Source organism: Puma concolor, chromosome C2, assembly GCF_028749965.1.
Source record: "Puma concolor isolate L17-30 chromosome C2, mPumCon1.1.hap2, whole genome shotgun sequence".
Taxonomy (NCBI): Eukaryota; Metazoa; Chordata; class Mammalia; order Carnivora; family Felidae; genus Puma; species Puma concolor.
The window spans coordinates 72,804,777-72,826,490 of NC_141675.1; the positions used below are offsets into that span (position 1 = coordinate 72,804,777).

At 35.9% G+C, this 21,714-nt stretch overlaps 1 long non-coding RNA gene across 1 annotated transcript in view; it reads right to left on the reverse strand.

Annotated features, from left to right (window-relative positions):
- Positions 1 to 3,811: 3,811 nt before the first annotated feature.
- Positions 3,812 to 21,714, reverse strand: part of LOC147577315 (uncharacterized) — a 255,066-nt gene continuing 237,163 nt past the window's right edge. The window contains exon 4 of the long non-coding RNA XR_015240142.1: positions 3,812 to 4,103. This is a non-coding gene — a long non-coding RNA (uncharacterized LOC147577315). The remainder of the gene's footprint in view (positions 4,104 to 21,714) is intronic.

The window sequence follows — 21,714 nt, forward strand, 5'->3', positions numbered from 1 at the left end:
GGTGTGCTGTTTTGAAGGGGGACATGTACCCCAATGTTTTTAGCAGCACTATTGATAATAGCTAAAGTATGGAACGAGCCAAATGTCCATCAACTGATGAATGGGTAAAGAATATATGGTATATGTATACAATGGAGTATTACTCCGCAATCAAAAAGAATGAAATCTTGTCATTTGCAACGACATGGATGGAACTGGAGGGTATTATGCTAAGTGAAATTAGTCCATCAGAGAAAGACAAATATCATATGACTTCACTCATATGAGGAACTTAAGATACAAAACAGATGAATTTAAGGGAAGGGAAGCAAAAAAATATAAAAACAGGGAGAGGGACAAAACGTAAGAGACTCTTCAATATAGAGAACAAACAAGGTTGCTGGAGGGGTTGTAGGAGGGGGATGGTCTAAATGGGTAAGGGGCATTAAGGAATCTACTCCTGAAATCATTGTTGCACCATATGCTAACTTACTTGGATGTAAATTAAACAATAAATACATTTAAAAAAGAGAGAGAGATCACCTCACCCATGTTAGAATGACTAAAATTAAAATCATAGGAGAAAACAGCTGTCGGTGAGGATGCAGAGAAAGGGGGATTTTCACACTATTGGTGGAAATGCATTCTGGTGTAGCCACAGAGGAAAATGGTACAGAGGTTCCTCAGAAAGCTAAAAACAGAACTACCATATGATCTAGTAACCAGACTACTAGATAATCACCTAAAGGATACAAAAATACTGATTTGAAGGGATATGTGCCTCCTATGTTTATAGCAGCATTATCAATAATAGCCAAATTATGGAAAAAGCCCAAATGTCCATCCACTGATGAATGAATAAAGAAAAAGTGGCATGTACATATAGAATGGAATATTACTCAGCCATAAAAAAAATGAAATCTTGCCATTTGCAATGAAATGGATGGAGGTAGACAGTATAATGCTAAGTGAAATAAGTCAGTGAGAGAAAGGCAAATACCATATGATTTCATTCATATGTGGAACTTAAGAAACAAAACAAATGAACATAGCAGGGAAAAAGAGAGTGGCAAACTATAAAACAGACTCTTAAAAATAGAGAACAAACTAAGGGTTGCTGGAGGGGAGGTGGGCAGAGATGGATAGGTTATATTGATGATGGGTATTAAGAAGGGTACTTGTGATGAGCAATGGGTGTTATATGTAAGTGATGAATCACTAAATCCTACACCTGAAACTAATATTACATTGTATGTTAACTAAGTGGAATTTAAGTAAAAACTTGGGAGAAAAAAAAAGAATGAAATCTTGCTATATTCAGTGACATGTATGGAGCTGGAGAGTATAATGGTAAGCAAAATAAGTCAGAGAAAGACAAATTCCATATGATTTCACTCATATATGGAATTTTTGAAACAAAACAAATGATTAAAGGGAAAAGGAGAGAGAGAGAGAAACCAAGAAACAGACCCTTTATTGTAGAGAACATAGTCCTGGTTACCAGAGGAGAGGGGAGTGGGGGGATGGATGAAATAGGTGATGGGGATTAAGGAGTGCACTTGCTGTGATGAGCACCAGGTGATATATAGAATTGTTGAATCAATATATTGTAACCTAATATTATATTGTACGTTAACAGGAATTTTTAAATTTTTTTTTTTCAACGTTTATTTATTTTTGGGACAGAGAGAGACAGAGCATGAATGGGGGAGGGACAGAGAGAGAGAGAGGGAGACACAGAATTGGAAACAGGCTCCAGGCTCTGAGCCATCAGCCCAGAGCCCGACACGGGGCTCGAACTCACGGACCGCGAGATCGTGACCTGGCTGAAGTCAGACGCTTAACCGACTGCGCCACCCAGGCGCCCCATGGAATTTTTAAAAAATTAACAAAATTTTTAAAAATAAGCAAAGCGGTTGAATAGATATTTTTCCAAAATAGACATACAGATGGCCAACAGACATATGAAAAGATGCTTGACATCAATAACTATCAGGGAAATGCAAATCAAAACCACAATGAGATACTACCTCACACTTGTCAGATGGCTAGAATCAAAAAGAGAAGAAATAACAAATGCTGGTGAGGATGTGGAGAAAAAGGAATCCTTGTGCACTACTGGTGGGAATGTAAATTGGTGCAACCTTTGTGGAAAACAGTACAGAAATTTCTCAAGAAATTAAAAATCAAATTACCATATGATCTAGTAATTCCTTTACTGGGTATTTACCCAAGAAAAATTAAAACACTAATTTGAAGATATATATACACTCCTACATTCATTGCAGCATTAATTATAGTAGCCAATCAAGTCATGATCTCACAGTTCATGAGTTCAAGCCCTGTATCAGGCTCTGTGTTCACAGTGCCAAGCCTGCTTCAGATCCTCTATCACCCTCTTTCAGCCTCCCTCTCTCTCTCTCTCTCTCTCAAAAATAAATGTTAATTTTTTTAAAAAAATTATAAAAGCCAAATTATGGAAGCAACCCAAGTGTCCACTGATAGGTAAATGGATAAAGTAGATGTGATATAAATATATATGTATATGAAAATATAGGAATATTTATTACTCAGCCATAAAAAAGAATGAGATCTTGCTATTTTGACAACACAGATGGATATAAAAGTATAATGGTAAATGAAATAAGTCAATCAGAGAAATAGAAATATCATATGATTTTACTCACATGTGGAATTTAAGAAACAAAACAAATGAATAAACAAAGAAGAAAAAAGATTAAAAAAACAGACTTAAATACAGAAAACAAATTGGTGGTTGCCAAAGGGCAGATGGTTGGGAGGAGAGACAACATAGATAAAGTGAATTAAGAACACTCTTTTCTTGATAAGCACTGAGTAATGTTAGAATTGTTGAATCATTATATTGTAGACCTGAAACTAGTATCACCGTATGTTAATTATCTTAAATTAAAAAAAAAAAAAAAAAAAAGAAAGATATGTGAGAGTATGTAGCTATGATAAAATTAGTCTGGACAATAATATGGCTGGAGATAATAATATAATAATATGGATTTTTCAGTGAAACAAACAGGACTATTAAATATAATGTACCTCTGTTTCTCACTCCTGATGAAAGAAACAGACTTGAAATAAAAATATCCACCACTTTCATCACATTATGCTTATAGAGCTGAGGGGAAAGGAAATGGGCTAATTGGTATAGTAGTTTTTTAAAGAAGTGAATATGAGGGGTGGCCTGTCCATGGTTACAACCTTTTAACCTTTACATGAGGTTTCTTGCCTTTCTGAAATTCAAACCGTTGTATAAACCTAACATCTTCTCCTAATAAAGCCCACCCACTCCAACCCCATTCCGCCACAATTCACTTCCAAAGCAAATGGTATGTATTTAGGGCACTCAGTGAGTAACAACAAAAGTAAGACCAGTGTATCTTCCTGACGACAGCAATTTTGGGGACTTTAGGGCCAGTGAAGCCACAGGGAAGCTGAGCTGGAAACAGTTTTGCATTGTGAATCATTATCAAAATTGTGAGCTCAATTCAGATTACAAAATCTTTATTACTGTGATGTTACAAAAACCCAAAAAGAACACAGCTGGATTCTCAGATGACAGGTGAATCTTCCAATTTCTGGCTGAAGACACATCAATTTTGTGGTAATAAATTGTGCAAATTTGATGTGGACATTACTGTATTGGGATACATGTGGAACCCTACTAGGTTATTATTACAGTGACTTTTTTCTGGCAGTAAGACTTACTTTATGATAAAAATTTAGCAGCCTATGGAGATCCCCCCTCCCATAGGGAACTCTCTCCACACAAAAACTTTCTGGAATTTGATTAGCTTAATTTACTGAAAGTTTAGCTTTTAGTTTTATGGTAAACAACAGCAGCATTAAAACCCTACAATTTGCTCCCTGCCTATATTTCCAGTTTTAACTCTTAACTTACCTTCCTCAAATTCGTATTTCGGCCAAGGTGTTCTGCTTACTGCCACTGACCCTGGGTTGCATTTTCCTTACTTTTTTCTGTCTTCTCTCCTCTCCCAAGCCCTTTGAGATCCAGTTAACATCCTGACTCTTCTTCAATAAAACCTTGCTCAATCTTTATAGTTTGAAGTGATTCTCACTCCTCTGAATTCCTATAACAAATAAATTATGGAAAATTATTGTAAATCGTAACAATAAATGCTTGATATATTATTATAATATTTGTATCTCATAATTCTACTGGACAATTTTTTCTGTTTATTAACTTTTATTCATCTTTTGTTTTATGAGATTCCAAGATACTCTCAGGTTCAATGATTTACTAGAACTCACAGAATTTGGAAAAGCTGTTATATTCACAGTTGCAATTTATCACAGTGAAAGGATACAGATTAAAATCAGCAAAAGCAAAAGATGCATAGGACAAAGTCCAGGAGAAACCAGGCACATGGGTCCAGTTACCCTCTCCTATTAGAGTTGCATAGACAGCGCTTAGTTCTGCCAGGAACAATGTGTGACAACATTTGAGATGTATTATCAACCAGAGATGCTCATTAGAACCTTGGTGTCCTAGGTTTTTATTATGAGTCAGTCATGTAGCAACTCCATTCTTACTCTCCCCCCACCCACCAGAGGTCAAACTAATACAGCATGGCTGAGGAAAGATAAAAACAGGCATTCACCATAAATTTCACTGTTAGCATAAACCATCTGCTGTGGTCCAAGGTCTCAGGTATACAAAGGCATGATATTCCAAGGGCTCAGAGTTTGTCTCCCAGGAGCTAGTTAAGAACCAGTCCATCTGGGATGTACAGGATTTGAGCACACCAAGCCCATTGAGTTAGCACTCTACTATGCACTTTATTTGGTAATATTGAGCTGTCTAACCATATTTGATGACTCTTCGGTGTCAGTGTAGAACAGAATCAACATTTTCTCCTCTGTGTTTAGTTACTACTCAATAAATATTTAAATTTTTTCATCATTATACATCTCCTACTCATTACTTCATATACCAAATATATTGTTCAGGTTTGTTATATCTTTCCTTTGCAGAGCAACATAAAGAATGTCAATTCTTGGCCAAATTCTCTTCTTTATTACAATGACATATTTCTATAGATATTTCATCTAAGTTTATGCAAGTAGAGCAGCAGCTAGAGTGACATTTTTCAATAGGAAGTGAGAATGTGGAATGTGTACAGTTGTCCATTTGCATTATAAAACTAGAACAAATAAATGTGAAACCCGAGTTGTTTCTTTGAGGCCTGATGTGTCCCCCATCTCACCTAAAATAAGGGACTTACGTTGAAAGGTGTACATGTTTTTTTTTTGTTGTTGTTTTGTTTGTTTGTTTTAAATATTTGTTTATTTTGAAGAGGGAGGGGCTGAGAGAGAGAATCCCAAGCAGCCTCCATGATGTCAGTGTAGAGCCTGATGTGGGGCTCAAACTCATGAACTGTGAGATCACAACGTGAGCCAAGATCTCAAGAGCTGGATGCTTAACTGACTGAGCCACCCTGGTGTCCCAATATTTTTAAATAAGAAAAAAAAAGGCCAGAATGCCTAGATTTTATGTAAATAGATATGATTTAGCTAAGAATACTATTAGTGAAGAATATCAAACTAGCTTCAAAGCTAGAATGTATGGGGTGAAAGGCAAAATAATGTCATAATAAGAGTATGTGACTGGATATCAGGATTTCTGCTATGATAGGGACAATGTTATCTATTTACCACACTTTTAGGATATCCATATTCCCCAGCTGTCCTGGCAGTTAAGTTGAGGTCATCTGATTAACTCTCTTGAGTGAAATCTAACATGGCACTTAGTCCCAGGTGGCTAAAAGTGAGTGGAGGCTAAGTATTCCAGAAGGTGGGATTGCTTGACCTCTCTTAGACTTTATAAAAGAGGAAACAAATATTTGTTGTATTAAAGCCATTGAGATTTCAGGCCATTTGCTACTACAGCCAAACTTAGCCTGACCTGGCTACTATACCTGCACCATAATAACTCTGCAATTAGCAGTACAGTTGACCCTTGAACAATATGGGGGTTGGAGGTGCCAACCCTCCTACAATTGAAAATCCACAAATGATTTTTGACTTCCCCAAAACTTAACTACTAACAGTAGTTAACAGTCTACTGCTGACTGGAAGCCTTGCCTCTAACATAAACAGTTGGTTACATATTTTGCATATTATATGTATGATATACTGTATTCTTACAGTAAAGTAAGCTAAAGAAAAGGAAATGTTATTAAGAAAACCTTAGGGAAGAGAAAAGACATTTACAATACTATACTATATAGAAAAAAATCCACTATAAACGGATTCATGTATTTCAACCACTTTTTAAGGGTCAACCATATAAACAAAGGCAAGAGGCTTCGACTCTTCAGCTTCTAGTTTCCTGGAGCATAAAATGCATACGTTAGCTCTCTCTAAAGTTACTCTTAACTAACAATGGTCATACAATTGGTTAAAAGCAAGGGCCCGGTAGATTCAATTACTGGCAGTGTCACTTAACTGTGATGTTAATCTCATTTGTCCTTTTCCACAAAATGAGGATATTAATGGTTAATACATATCATCATTTTTAAGATGCACACGGAAAGCACTAGCCTGGTATATAGAAAGAGTTCTAAAAGTCAACAATTAATAGTCATACCCATAACAATAACAAGCACATTGGTTAAAAAAAGTTTACAAGTCAACAATAAATTTTGTTTTCTAAACATCCTTGCCTCAGCAATGATATGGTTAACAGTAGTAAGTGCCTTTTATATCCAGCATTCTTAAACTTCTTCCTAACAACAGAAAAAGATAACAAAGTTAGCTTCTCCATTATTGTCCTGTAGTCATGTTTATGATACCAAAAAAATGAGAAAACTTGGTTCACTCTAGTTCATGGAACTCTTACAGCAAGAAAAAAAAGTAAAAATGTTCTGCTGGGGTGCTCCAGTGTCAGAACCTGCTTTGATGATAAAGCGACATAAAAGTTTTTCCCCAGGGCAATATTCCCAACTATGAGACTTAGAGCCATTTTGAATTTCCTTGAATATATCTAAAAATGCCTCATTTCTATCTGAAAAGGAAGTTCACTGTAGCTTTGAAGCAAATATGTAATTACTAATGTATCAATCATGTATTATAACTGCTTGAAATTTTTTTTAATGCTGAACAGATAGTATACAGATGATGATCTGTGGTCTACTAGGCATCATTGTCCACCCCTTTCTACATCTCCTCTGCCTCACAGGTAAGATGTCAAAACTACATTTTCCAGAACAACTAACAATCTGAGTCACATTCTGACAACGAGAAGCACTTAGGCTAGATCTGGAAGGTTGAAGAGAAGCCAGGAGTCTATGCTAGCAATGTGAGCAGATGAACAGTCTAACAAAGGCCTCCGGACAAAACTCCAGAGAATTGTCATCCACTTTTGGGACCCCAGCTGGAATGCTTAAATTAACATTTGTTTTTCTGATTGAAATCTGACTGACATAGAAATCTGACTAATATTATAAATATTAGTAAAGATTTTCTTGGAACTGCTTACAACAATAGATTAAGAATAAAAATTAAAACCTATTAAAAGACTAGAAAAATTTTTAAGTTTATTCATTTATTATTTCAGGGGGAGAGAGAGAGAGAGAGAGAGAGAGAACAAGTGGAGGAGGGGCAGAGAGAGAGGGAGACACAGAATCTGAAGCAGGCTCCAGGCTCTGAGTTGTCAGCACAGAGCCCAACACGGGGCTCGAACCCACCAACCATTAGATCATGACCTGAGCCAAAGTCGGACACTTAACCAACTGAGCCACCCAGGGGCCCCAAGATTAGAAAATTTTTAACCCTTTGTCTTAAAATTCATTTCGAACTATACTCAAGAAATTTTATTTGAATGCAGTTTAATTCCCTTTTAATGCTACATAATGTTCTTTATCTTTCTTTCTCTTTAGGCCCAGTGTTATTTTTGTACAACTGTATAGGCTCCTAAAATGAAGCTGGAAATAATGAGTACCCACCAATAGAAAATTTAAATATTCTGTTTTAGAGATGCCTGGGTGGTTCAGTTGGTTGAGTGTCCAACTTCAGCTCAGGTCATGATCTTGCAGTTTGTGGGTTTGAGCCCTGTGTCAGGCTCTGTGCTGACAGCTCAGAGCCTAGAGCCTGCTTCAGATTCTGTGTGTGTCTCTCTCTCTCTCTGCCCCTCTTCTGCTTGCGCTCTGTCTCTCTTTCTTAAAAGTAAATAAACATTAAATATATGTTTTTAATTTTTCTGTTATAAATTGTACTTGGCCTGTATTTGGCCTGTCTTTACAGATTCTTAAAGGTGCCTTGGCCGAGATAGAATACCAGAGACTAATTTTTAAAATATTTTCCTGTGGTCCCTTAGATCTACAAATTAAATCAAGAAACATGTGCTGAACACCTATACTGCTTGTGCTATTTAAAAGCTTAAAATTCAGCAAGAAAAATACAAGCATGGGAATGTAGAAAACGATGAAACATATTTAAATAATACTTCAAGACAACAGTAGATGAAATGTTGCAAGGTAATGGAGGAGTCACTGCTCACATTATTTACCAGAAAAATTATTTACTCAGAAAAACTGTGGGGTCTTTTTATGCACACTTTCTCTGCCTTGCTGTCAGCCTTTAAATATCATTAATAAAAGTTCTGCTTAATGTCTTGGTATAGGGTTCTAGCAGAGCCCATCATTCTAGATGATGCAAAGCCAGCCAGGTTCACAGCAGTAATTATTGGTTAATTATATGATGAACTTTGTCTTGCCTAACTTTGCTTTCTTTCTCTATATTTTTATGAAGGTATATTGTGATATTTTTAGTTCCTGTTGAGGTGTGAATTATAGGCAAAGACTGAATAGACAAGAAACTTCAAGTAACAACATAGAAGGAAATTAATCTGTTTGCTTCAGTTTGGGTGTTAAATATTGTATAAGAAACGAAGGGAATAGGATCACCCTACAAAATATTTCCAACTGGTGTGAAATGTTACTAGGAGAGGTCTTCAGGCTTGACAATGGGCTATATGTCAATGATAAATTAAGTCAAGTATGTTCAATACATAGAAACCACCTATCTATTAAAATCCTCTCTCATATTCCTCTTTTAACTTTAATACTTCTACTTGGGACTTTCCACTGAGTGAGCCTTGACTTTATGCACAGAAATTCATTCATCAGCACAGAGCAGAAACTGAAAACACACTCAAAACACTACAGGTCAAGAGAAAGGATTAAATTAAAAGATAAGGTAAACAAAGAAGGTCACAACCCCTCCCCCCCCATTACTCCAATTCACCTGATCTTCCTTTATCCATATTCTCAAGGTACTTTTTACTTATTATATGTCCATTTGTCCTTTTTAAGCTTTAATGATAAATTTATTCACTAAAGGTAAGGACAAGCACAAAAGTTCCTTGAGTTTTTCTCCAGTTCTGTATTTCTCCCACCTATCAGTTCTATTGTTAAGTCAAACTCCAAAATTTCAGATTTTAGGAAGGAGGGAATTTGGCTTGCTTCCAATTTTCTGGGTCTTACCATCTGGAAAGTAAATAGTTAAATAGAAGTTTGCAATTCACTCTTTCCATTTAACAGGGAATGCCTCCAGGAAAGGAAAAAGAAGATGACCCTGTCAAATATCCTCCTAAACATGCTAAGGCTAATGACTCCTAGCAAACACACTAATGGTATTTGCTTAGCAATACAGTCCTCATCAATAGGATATATCTGTTATAAAATTGTTTATGGTAAAAACATACCTGGAATCAATGGATTTATAGACTGCTTCATGGAAAGCGTCATATAAACTACACAACTATCTGAGTTTAAAATGGAAATGTTCGGGACGCCTGGGTGGTGCAGTCGGTTAAGCGTCCGACTTCAGCCAGGTCACGATCTCACGGTCCGTGAGTTCGAGCCCCGCGTCAGGCTCTGGGCTGATGGCTCAGAGCCTGGAGCCTGTTTCCGATTCTGTGTCTCCCTCTCTCTCTGCCCCTCCCCTGTTCATGCTCTGTCTCTCTCTGTCCCAAAAATAAATAAACGTTGAAAAAAAAAATTTTTAATGGAAATGTTTTACAACCCAAAAAGCTTTTCCTCCATAGTTAACTGTACATCTCATTGGAGACTTCGTATATTAATCTGAGCCCAGGGATCATCCTGACGCAGAGGAAAAAAAAAAAAAAAAAAAGGACCCAGTAAGGTGCCCTGTTTCAGATCTCTCCCTGCTTCACCTATGTCTCTTGATTGTGTCCCTGAAATCATTATTAAAACTTGTTCTTGGCCAAAATCTGTCACTCATGTGTCTGATTTTGATAACCCAATCTTTGTATTATCTCACCATCCAATCATACCGATCACTTCTCTGACTCTAGCATCAAGCCCAGCCTTGAAAAACGTGTTCTACTTAGTTCTTGGGACTCAGTCCCTGCTCAGTATCCCAGCTCTGCTAACCAGGTCTTCCCTGGTTTCTGTCTCCTGAAACATCTCTTAATAAACTTGTTAAGAACCTCAGAATTTGCAGGACCAAGGTCCTACATTTTTAATGCCAGTCCCTACCAGAGATTTGAGTTTTGTTCCACAGCTTAGCACAATGACTATTGATTTTGTGTCTGTGGAAAGATGTGACTGGTTTGGCTTATGTGTTTGACTTTAAGAGTAGCACCCACTCCTGGGTTCTTGTCATCTTTTGTATCACGTGTTGCAACCACAATGGGTCCCTTGTATGCTGAATCCTCCAGAGGACTCTGCAAAACTGTAGATACTATTTTCTGTTATCTTTTTAATAATTATGGCTGGCCTTCCCACCTAGATCATAAGAGTAATTCCAGGTTCAGCCCTCCTTAATTTACCTGTCATGTCTTTATATGTGACAGGTAGTGTATCTTACAATTAATTTATATTCCACTTAGTCCACAGAACACATAATATATACTCAATAATTGCCTGTGGATAGAAGAAAAAGAACCCACATAATGGCTACAGCTTACTTATACTCTCTGTGCACCAGACACACAGTGAGGAACATTACTGTATATAATTTCAAATCCTTGAAAAATATCCTGAAAAAAAACCCCATGATTTTAGTGATGAAGAACATGAAACTTAGGAACATCAGCTCTGTCCAAGGCTTTCCAGCTAGTAGAGCTGAGACTGAGAGATAGGCCTTTCCTGGTTCCAGGCCCATGACACCATAGTGGCTTCTTTTGCATTCTGTATTTTATTATCCTCCAATTTTGTCCAGGAGCTAAAGTAAAGGAACTTTATCAACTGAGTGTTGAGAATTCAACAGAAACAAGCAAAAATATAATTTAGGGTATGAAGAAAGATGGCACAGGACTTTAGGGATTTAGCAGCAACACAAGAAGGAAAAACACATGACAAAAACCACTTCATACTAATTTCTTTCCTACTTCATTTAAATTCCTTGCAAAGAGGTTCTAAGCATTGTTCAGATTGTTTTGTTTCCTCTTTATTGTTTTCTAACACGTAATGAAAAATTCAATTTAATCATGGGCTACATAATTTTCATTTGGAGGGTCAAAATTAGAAGTCACATAGCTCTAGACCTATCTTTAAAATTACTTACAATTATTTACACTGCAATTCTGTCAGTAATGGTTTTTCACACTCATATGCAGAACCTAATTCAGAGGCTCCTCAAGTGAGAAGTTCTATTTTTACATTTAACCACTGAAGAGAAAGCATACTTAGCAGAAACATCTTTTAAAATGAACATGGAAATGTACTGATCATTAATCAAACAAGAACAGCTACTTTTTAAGGCAGAATAATGTAGAAACCAATCTGCCCCAATCCTTCTGGGGTCTTTGAGAAACCTCAGTTGATTTCTCAAGTCACTATAAAGTTGATTTCTCAAGTCACACATTTGGGCACTAGATCTTAACCTCCTGAGCAACATACGTATTTCAGTGCCAAGGAAATATGCATTATTAGGTGTTTAATAAATGTCTCTTAACAGATGTTTGTCAACTAAACTGAAAACACCTCTGCCTCTGGAAGAGGAAAGGAAAAGAGTGGAATAGTGAGAGAAAAAAGGAAGGTAACAAGTCAGCTAAGTCAGTAGACAATGCAATGTCTTTAGTAGCCAAGAATTTCCCAAGCATGCAGGCCCCAATTTAACCCGCAATTTTAATATATGATCCCAAATTCTTACCCTTATCCTTTGCTGCATAAAGTCCCTTCAAAAGCCCATGATCTCCAGATTGGAGTAGGAGGTTCATGTGGTTCCACCTCTGATTATTAATTTTGTTATTTTTATGGGGGAATTTCTTGTTATAATAACATTACCATGCTACAGGGCTTAGTTACCAAAGTAGTGAGAAGCGTCATTGTGTAGTTTATTCTTAGTTAAACCTTTTTCCTCCATTTGGTCAAAATCCAACTGGGTTCTTTGTTCCCCCTTCCTGTGATGGCAAAAACATCACAGTTTTCACTTTCCTACTTATTTTGTATGTTATTAACAGATGATTATTTTATCTGTTATTAACAGATATTTCTAACCTATACACTTTTTCTTGAATTTACTAATGCATTTAATTTTACCTATGAAGCCTTGATATCCTTCTCTTCTTCAATGTAATAAATAGTGTTTTTGAACAATTTTGCCATTTGAGAGTGGTAAAATAATTTCAAAATCAAAATATGTAATGTTTTTCAAATCTTACTGGTAAAATTATATTTAATATGGTATATGAGTGTGCAGTGGTATTTTGATATAATGTAGGTTTCAGCTTCTAAATAAGAGTGTGTAAGGCCTATGAAGGTCTTTATATGGCCCTGAAGCTAAGAAGTGAGCTAGACAGTTCATACAGTTATTAAACAATTAGTTGAGAGTCTATTACATCTCACAAACTCTGTTAGGTGCCAAGGGGCATACAAATAACTACAAAGTACTACTTATGAATCTTAGGAGCTAACAACAAATCTGGGGAGTATGGAGGTGACTAACTGTTCACAGATCTTTGTTGCCATTCTTAGTACATCATCAAGCTATTATCAGTGTTTCCGTACATTGAGATGGACCATGGGACTGAGTTTGTCTGTCTAGTGGAATGTGGGTAGAAGTGATGCATGAATTTCTCAAATTTAGCTATGTACCTAAAACTTAGTATGATCACTGTAACCCTACATAGTTCTATGGGTTAGCAGGTTGCCAAACTGCATTATACTGATTTCTTCAACTTTCCCCCAGCAGGAAGTCTCACCATTCTTACCCTGATCCCTCTTGTTGCAATAACAGGACCAGAGCAGAGACAAATTAAACATTTTGTAAGATGACGTTATAAGGACAAAATAAAAACTTTTCAAATGAAACTTCATAGCACCTTTAAAAGCTGTTAAAATTCCGGTCCAAACTTAATTACCGTAACCACTGTACTTGACCACTAAAACCTCAGGTAAATATCCTTACTGTCTCTTTTTTTCCTTACCATTGACTCCATGTGGAGTATCCAATTAAAGCATCAGAAGCCCTAGGGGATAGTTGTTACACTAAACACAATCAGCCTGGGTCTCTGAATGATTGCGTGGAGCAGAGGCCCTCTCCCCCATGTCTATACATTGTAAAATGAGCAAGAATTAAACTTCGGTTGTTTATACCAAAATCAGAGGTAGTTTGTTATAGCAGCATATCCTGAATAATATAGTCAGAGTTTAAATTTCTGTTTTTCCACTTACTATGTGATCTCGGATAAATTATTTAAGCCTTAATTTTCTTATCTTTAAAGTGGGAATAATGATATCAGTCTGCTCCACAGAATTGGTATATGGATTCAATGAAATAATATACATCAATACTAACTGTACATGGTTATAATATAAAATATATCTGAATTTTTAAAACTCCTGTCCATAAGGAGGTCAGCATCTAGTATAGCCCTATAGTTGGTATAATCAATAAAACATCATTACTCCTATTTCTTGATTAAATATTATATCTAAACCTTTATAAGTTCTCTGCAATCTTGTAATCTCAGAACAAATCAACAAATTTTTAAAAATTTGTTTTCATAAACAATTTAATTTATTTTAAATCTGTAATTTTGCAAATTTTTTGTAGAGCTGGTCTATTGTATTATTTTTCTTCCTAGTGACATTGTGATTTTAAGTGAAGAAGTGCAGCAGAATGACATTTTTTACCATTGTTTTTGCTTTTTTGTAGATAATAATATGGTAGGCAAAGAGAGATTAATATTAGAATTACATTCTAATTAGCTTACGTAATGTAATTAGCTTACATTATGATGAAAAAATTTTAATGGTCTCTGCCTTCTTTCAATCCATCCTTCACCTTGCTTTCTTGATCTTTAAAAAGATAAGTCTTTCGGGGCGCCTGGGTGGCTCAGTCGGTTGAGCGTCCGACTTCGGCTCAGGTCACGATCTCGCGGTCCGTGAGTTCGAGCCCCGCGTTGGGCTCTGGGCTGATGGCTCAGAGCCTGGAGCCTGCTTCCGATTCTGTGTCTCCCTCTCTCTCTCTGCCCCTCCCCCGTTCCTGCTCTGTCTCTCTCTGTCTCAAAAATAAATAAATGTTAAAAAAAAAAAAAGATAAGTCTTCCTGAAATCATTATTATATGATAACTAATTTGTATTTAAATACAATTTAAAAAAATTAAAATGAAAATGTAAGTCTGATCATGTGATTCCCCTGTTCAATATTTCCCTCCTGAGTCATAAAGTCCCCATGACTTTCAGTGGCTTATAAGGCCTTCTGTTAGGTAATCGCACTCACCTTTTTGGTTTCATTTTCCTCCATATTCACCCCATGCCTCAACCTGATGGAACTATTTGGACTTCCTAGAATATACAATGCTTTGGCTCAAAATGTTTCCTCTGCCTAGAAGGCATTTTCCCCTTATATGCTAAACACCTGCATGGATTGCAGGACTCAGCTTGAGTCTTACCTTCTTTCTGAATTCTTTCTGTATACTTCTACTACTCCCTTCATTAAATAGAATTGTACTATGATTCATTTATGCCCAGTTATTCCCGTTAATAATTTATCACATCCACTTGTGTTTATATAGGTGTTGCCTACTAGACTGTTGGCTCTATGAAGGTAGGGTAGGAGAGATATCTCCAAGGAATGAGCCCAAGTAGATCCTACCTACATGATCTTTTTATGTCTCTAAACTGCACCTCTAGTTTATTATGCTTAATATGAAATAGCAAAGGGAAGACACTTGGTGCTTAAGGGCACAGCCTTGGAATCTGACCTAGGTTTCAGATCTGCCATATTAACTGTGTGGCCTTCACCAAGCTACTTAAGTTTATTTCATTTTTTCATCTGTAAAATTGAGATGATAATTCATGACTCATAGGATTTTAGGTAGGATTAAATGAGGCAATGCCTAGCACTCAATATATATTATTATTATTATCCTTTATGTGGCTATGCGTTTGTTTTAGAAAAGTAAAAAAGTGCATATCTCATTTAAATAGTGACATAAACCCATTTGGAAGAGCAAATTTGTTTCCTGTTTGAAATGTAACACAGAAAAAACTAGGACTTTTCTGATAGTTCTTTCTAATGTAAAGGATTTGATTTTTCTATATGGGCTTAAAGTAAGGCATATACCCCCATCAGTTTGATGTAAATTTAGATTGTAAAATATATTCATTCAACTGATGCTGTATTTCCAGTCAACTAATTTGGTCACTTCAAGACATATTCCTTTTCTTTTTTCTTCTGGCTATCTCTGCAACTTCACCCAATGTTCCTGCCAAGTGGACCTCCTACAATTCCCTAGATGTTATCTACTAGTCCCTCACCCAAACTTCTACAAACCTTTCTTTTCTGCCTAGAATTACCTTTCCCTCCATAGATAACACTCCATCTCCAAATTTAGCCCAGTGGTTATCTCAGGTAGGATGTTTTTCCAATATTTCCATCATTCTTTTTTTTTTTCTTTCTTCTCTGTGCTCCCAAAGCACCATGTGCATACTTTTATCATAGTATTTACTATTGCATTGGAACTGTCTGTTTGCTTTTCTGTCTTTCCCTAACTAGATACCTATTCTTTGGGGCAGGAGCCATAACCACATTCCCAGACCAGCAGCATCAACACCACTCTCACTGACCTATTAGAAAAACAAATTCTTGGGGCACCTGGGTGGCTCAGTCAGTTAAGCACTGACTCGGTTTCAGCTCAGGTCGTGATCTCAGTTTGTGGGTTCAAGTCCACATCAGGCTCTGTGCTGGCAGCATGGAGCCTGCTTGGTATCCTCTCTCTCTCTCTCTCTCTCTCTCTTTCTCCCTCACTCCCCCTCTCTCTCTCCCCCCCTCCTCCTTGAACTCTCTCAAAATAATTAAATGAACATTAAAAAGAAAGAAAGAAAGAAAGAAAGAAAGAAAGAAAGAAAGAAAGAAAGAAAGAAAGAAAGACAAATTCTTGGGCTCTACCCCAGACCTACTGGAACAGAAACCCAGGATGGAGCCCAGGAATCTCTGTTTTTTTTTTTTGTTTGTTTGTTTTAATTTTTTTTTAACGTTTTTTATTTATTTTTGAGACAGAGAGAGACAGAGCAGGAACGGCGGAGGGGCAGAGAGAGAGGGAGACACAGAATCGGAAGCAGGCTCCAGGCTCTGAGCCATCAGCCCAGAGCCCAACGCGGGGCTCGAACTCACGGACCGCGAGATCGTGACCTGAGCCGAAGTCGGACGCTCAACCGACTGAGCCACCCAGGCGCCCCAGGAATCTCTGTTTTAACAAGCCCACCAAGTGCTTCCAATGCCACAATTGAAAATTCAGGCTCTACAATAAAAGAAGTGAAAAATATACAACTACACACAATAATAGGGAATAGTTTATAAATATATTGTTCAGTGAAATAAGCAAGACTCAAGGAGAGTGTGTTCCATGTATCTCAATTTATGTACATTGTAAAAATAGGCAAAATTAATCATGTTATTAGAGTACAGTATATACGATTAGCCTTAGTCAGGCGGACTGCATAATTTGCAAGGCCCAGTACAAAAAGAAAATGCAGGGCCCTTGTTTAAAATGCAACCCTTTAAATACTTTCCACATATATTAAGCTCTAGAAATTTTACTCTCCCAATGTCTACTTTGGGATGAATTAACTTTATCTTTAGTATCAGAAATTATTTGAGGTGCAATGATAACAACATGAAAAAAAAGTTTGAATCATGGAAGGAAACTCCTTTGAATAAGGAAGAATTTGGTAGAAATCAATAAGTGCTTAATAAATGGCAAATCTTGTTTTATTTGAAACAACAGAGTACAAAGCAATTTATCAGAAATACATTAAATACATGCAGCCTTCTTGATATTTTGTTACTATACAGCACAATACATTATGATAAAGGGCTTAATAGACATAGTCTTGTCATTCTTGTGCTAAACATCTAGGACAAACAGAAACTTCAAGCACTGGAATCTTCTGTGTGTAAGTTAGCATGAAATACAGCCCTGTTTCCAGCAGAAAATGTGTCAGTAATCAGCAATTTCTAGAAACAGGTTTTGTGAGGGAACGATGGGAAACCACATAAACATGGGCACCATGTGAGAGTAAAAGGAGATGCCAAAAAAAGAAAAAAGGACATGAATCAGTTTCTTCTTTTTTTAATTAAAAACAATTTTTTAAATATTTATCTATTTTTGAGAGAGAGAGACAGAGCACAAGCAGGGGAAGGGCAGAGAGAAAGGAAAACACACACAGAATCTGAAACAGGCTCCACGCTCTGAGCTATCTGCTCAGAGCCTGATGTGGGGCTTGAACTCACAAGCTATGAGAACATGACCTGAGCTGAAGTCAGATGCTTAACCAACTGAGCCACTGAGGCACCTCATGAATCAGCTTCTTCTACTTCATATTTTTGTACAAGGGCTTTCTGGATTTAAGCACACTAATATGCCCCAGGCTCAAAGGGTAACTTACTTTCAAAGCTATAAACATAGATAGCTGTTTGCATCTGAGAGAAGCCTGTCACAGCAATCTGAGGTGTGATATATTTTTCCTGAGAGTGGTGTTCCTTCAGGGGAATAAAAAGATATTATATTTGTGAAAATTAAGAACACATCAGTCTCTTCTTGAACAGGCAGCTCTAGTTTGGCATCTTTTGGGACAGGGTAGAGGGAATCTTCATATTCCCTGAAATATAAAGTGTATTAATGACAGGGAGTATATGTTCTTTGGATCGTTCTTAAAGCTCTTAATTATGTAAGAAATCTTGTTCAGAAGACATGTGACTGCACAAGTAGTAACTGTATTTTCCATCCTAATATAATAAAAATATAGCTATTAAGTCCTACAGTTTAGAAACATTGCTTATATTATCTCATGAGAACCACTGTCCATCAACATAACTTAATGACATCTTTTCTCATCATTGTCATCATAATTATCTATCAAGTGGTGAATATTGCAAATACAATTGTTCTCTAAAGAAGACGCCAGTCTGCATGAACAAGGTATAGACATATACAATCTCATGTATTTTAAACAAACATTGGACAACCAAATCAGTTTATGCCAATAGTTGCAAAAATACAATGTCATGATCCCTGCCCTTTTCAAACGGTGACGGTAACATACTAGAAGTCTAACAAATGGATGGAATTCTGTGAAAAAGAACTCATCAACAAAATGAAATGCAGTGTGTGTCAATTTTCATGGCAGAGAATAATTCTCTCCTTTAGTAAAAATACTGAAACTCTTTAAAATACTAATTCTCTCAGTGTTTTTGTAATAGTGGGTATATAGGATTAATTCAATAAATCTCCAAGGTCCTTTGCACATGTAGTGAAAAATTCATAATTATCCTTACTTTAATGTCCAATTTATTAAAATCATGTATCTGGTAAATAAAACTTTGGAAACCAACTTTTCTTGAACATTTAAACACTAATCACAATTTGTCTTTGTACAAAATTGCAGTTATAATTTAGCATAATTGATTCTTTTAAATATATCAAAACACACACAGATATAATAATTATAAAATGTGTTACTAAGTATACAGTTAAAGCTATTCTAAAATATCAATACCAAGGGTCTAATTCATTTCTTTACTTTATGTTTTTAGAGTTCCTATTATATTTATTATAATAACTTCCAGAGTTTTGTACTATTTTGACACCTTCTCAGGTTTGCTAGTTTCCCCAGAATAGTCAAGAGTATAGGTTTTTGGTGGATTGTTTATTGTTTAAGTTAAGGTACTTGATTCCTTCTGTCAAGGTGTTTCAAATCTAAACTCTTAAAATCCATACCTTTCACAAAAGGTGTTACTTTTGTGCAGTTTGGTGTCTTTTCCTAAAAGGTATTTAAAAAAAAATTATTGTAAAAACTTCACACAAAAATGTAGCAAGTACAAGCAACCCATCAGATACCCACCTCCTACCTTCAACATCCATCAATATTTTACTACAATTATTTTATCTGTTCCCTCCCTCTCTTTTTCTTGAATATTTTAAAGCAAATTCAAGACATCATGTCATTTCCCCCTTAATGGGAGTAGGGTAATATCACCTTAATGTTATCATCATAGCTAACAAAATAATAGTTCTTCACTATGACCAATTCCCAGCCCATATTCAAATTATCTTATTTATTTTATTAAGTTTTTTCAAATAAGTATTTGAACAAATCTACTCACTATATTTGTCAGGTATTTTAAATTGCTTTTAAGTCTCTTTGAACCTAGAGTAGTATCTTTAATTTTCATTACTCTAATTTGTTGGAGAAGCCAGTGAGTTGTCTTCTAGAAAATCTGCAACATGTATGTGATTAATTGCTTCCTTGTTCATAGAACTGATTGGTTCCTTATCTCCATGTATTTATTTCCTGTAGATTAGAAACTGGTGCTAAAGGCTTTATCTGATTCACATTCAATATTTGGGGGAAAAGGCTTAAGAATACTACACAGAAGGTGCTGTCTCCTTAACATTCCACCACATCCAAAGGCACATTCGTTATCTCACTTTTAATAGTGCTGAGATTAATCAGCACTATTGATGAGCTTGATTTACTTCATTGTAAAGTTCTCTATCAACATTTCACCTAACAGTCCTAGCATTTATTAATGAACATTGCCTAATTTATTTCACTAGTGTTGGCAAAATGGATATTCTATAATTCTCTTATCTTTCTGTATTAATTAGCTAGAATATTCTAAATACCTTTATTCACAGGCCTATGCAGTTAAACTGAAATAAAATTTATAAAGAGAGTCAGGATAAGTGCTTAATTCTTTCTTTTTAATTGATGTCCTGGCAACATCCAATGGTTTCCAATGAGTTTGGTATGTTTCTTTTCTTCATTCCTCCTCCTCTTCCTTTTTGTACCATTAGAAACACAGGTTTTTTTACATTTAATATGACATAACCAGGTGCAGTCTTAACTTTGGCAAAAGGAATCTCTTTGTATTGTCTCCTGTTTCCTTTATGACCCCATTAGTCAGTCTTTGTTAGCTCCTTTGCTTTCTGGCACAAAGATATCTCACAGACTCATCTTAAAATTTCCTACCCCTGTGGAATTGGTCATTTCCCCCAAGGAGCTCTGATTCCTTTTAGTAGACAGACAAATTTCAATACTACAATTTAGGCATTCTATATGCTCATTGCTCCTGGGTTGTCATACTTCCATGCCTTTTCAGTGGACACAGTTGAGAAATATTTATTTTTTACAAAAAGAGAAAAAACATCACAAATTCTGCCTAATATTTCCAACTGAAATTTAAAGTCATAACTTTACTTTTACAAAACATAACTTTCCTTTCACATAACATAACTTTCCTTAACCTCATTGGTTCTTTCTCAATCTCTCTCTCTCTCTCTCTCTCTCTGAAAATCTTGATTCCTAACATTAACCTAATTGCTTGTTTTTCCCTATAATATACACTTATAAGTATATGCATATATCTAAAACAACATCATTGATACTATCACCAACAATAAAAATTTAACTATGGATTAAGTTTCTTTGTATTTCAGAATCTATAATCAAAATGCTCCATTTAAGGATGGTGCAATAATTATTTTTTCTGAATGGTTATGTTACAAGATACACTTTAAAATTATCACTTGGCAAGATTTACTATAATCTATTGTCCTGTCCTAGGATATTGATTTATGTTGTTAACATTATTAGAGTTTTATATATTTACCATTATTATTTTTATCAGTAAGGCCATCTGAAGTTGTATCTCCCAAGAGATGGGTGGGTATTGTGTGAGCCTTAGCCATTAGTTGTCTTTTTTAGTTCATGAAACTAATTTGTCATCTTGAATACATAGTTAAGGCCTGTTCCTCCTTGGTTACTGTGTGTGATCACTGATGCTGACTCACAGATCAATTCTCTTCCTGGCTGGTTATCATGTGTGACCACCAGTACTGATCAGTCTTTCAGGTAACTGCTACTTTTACCAGGACTCTATTCATAGTTCCCTGTGTTTATTTGGAGTCAGGTACCTACTATGCGTAAGTACCTTAGCATATGTACATTAAGTAGAAGTAACAACATATCCAAATATATTAGCATTCCTTTATTTTTTTTAATAATAAAGAATTAAACATGTCGTATTCTATTCAGTCTTCTTTTTTTTGTTGTTACAACTATGTTTTGTACACTTTATATTATTGTGAATTCATGGCCTGATACAGATTCAACTTATTTCAATTGACCACAATTATCACCATTGGTTTGATGCTTATGTTATCACAACTTTGTCCTTTTATCACTGCCACAGTATCCTTTA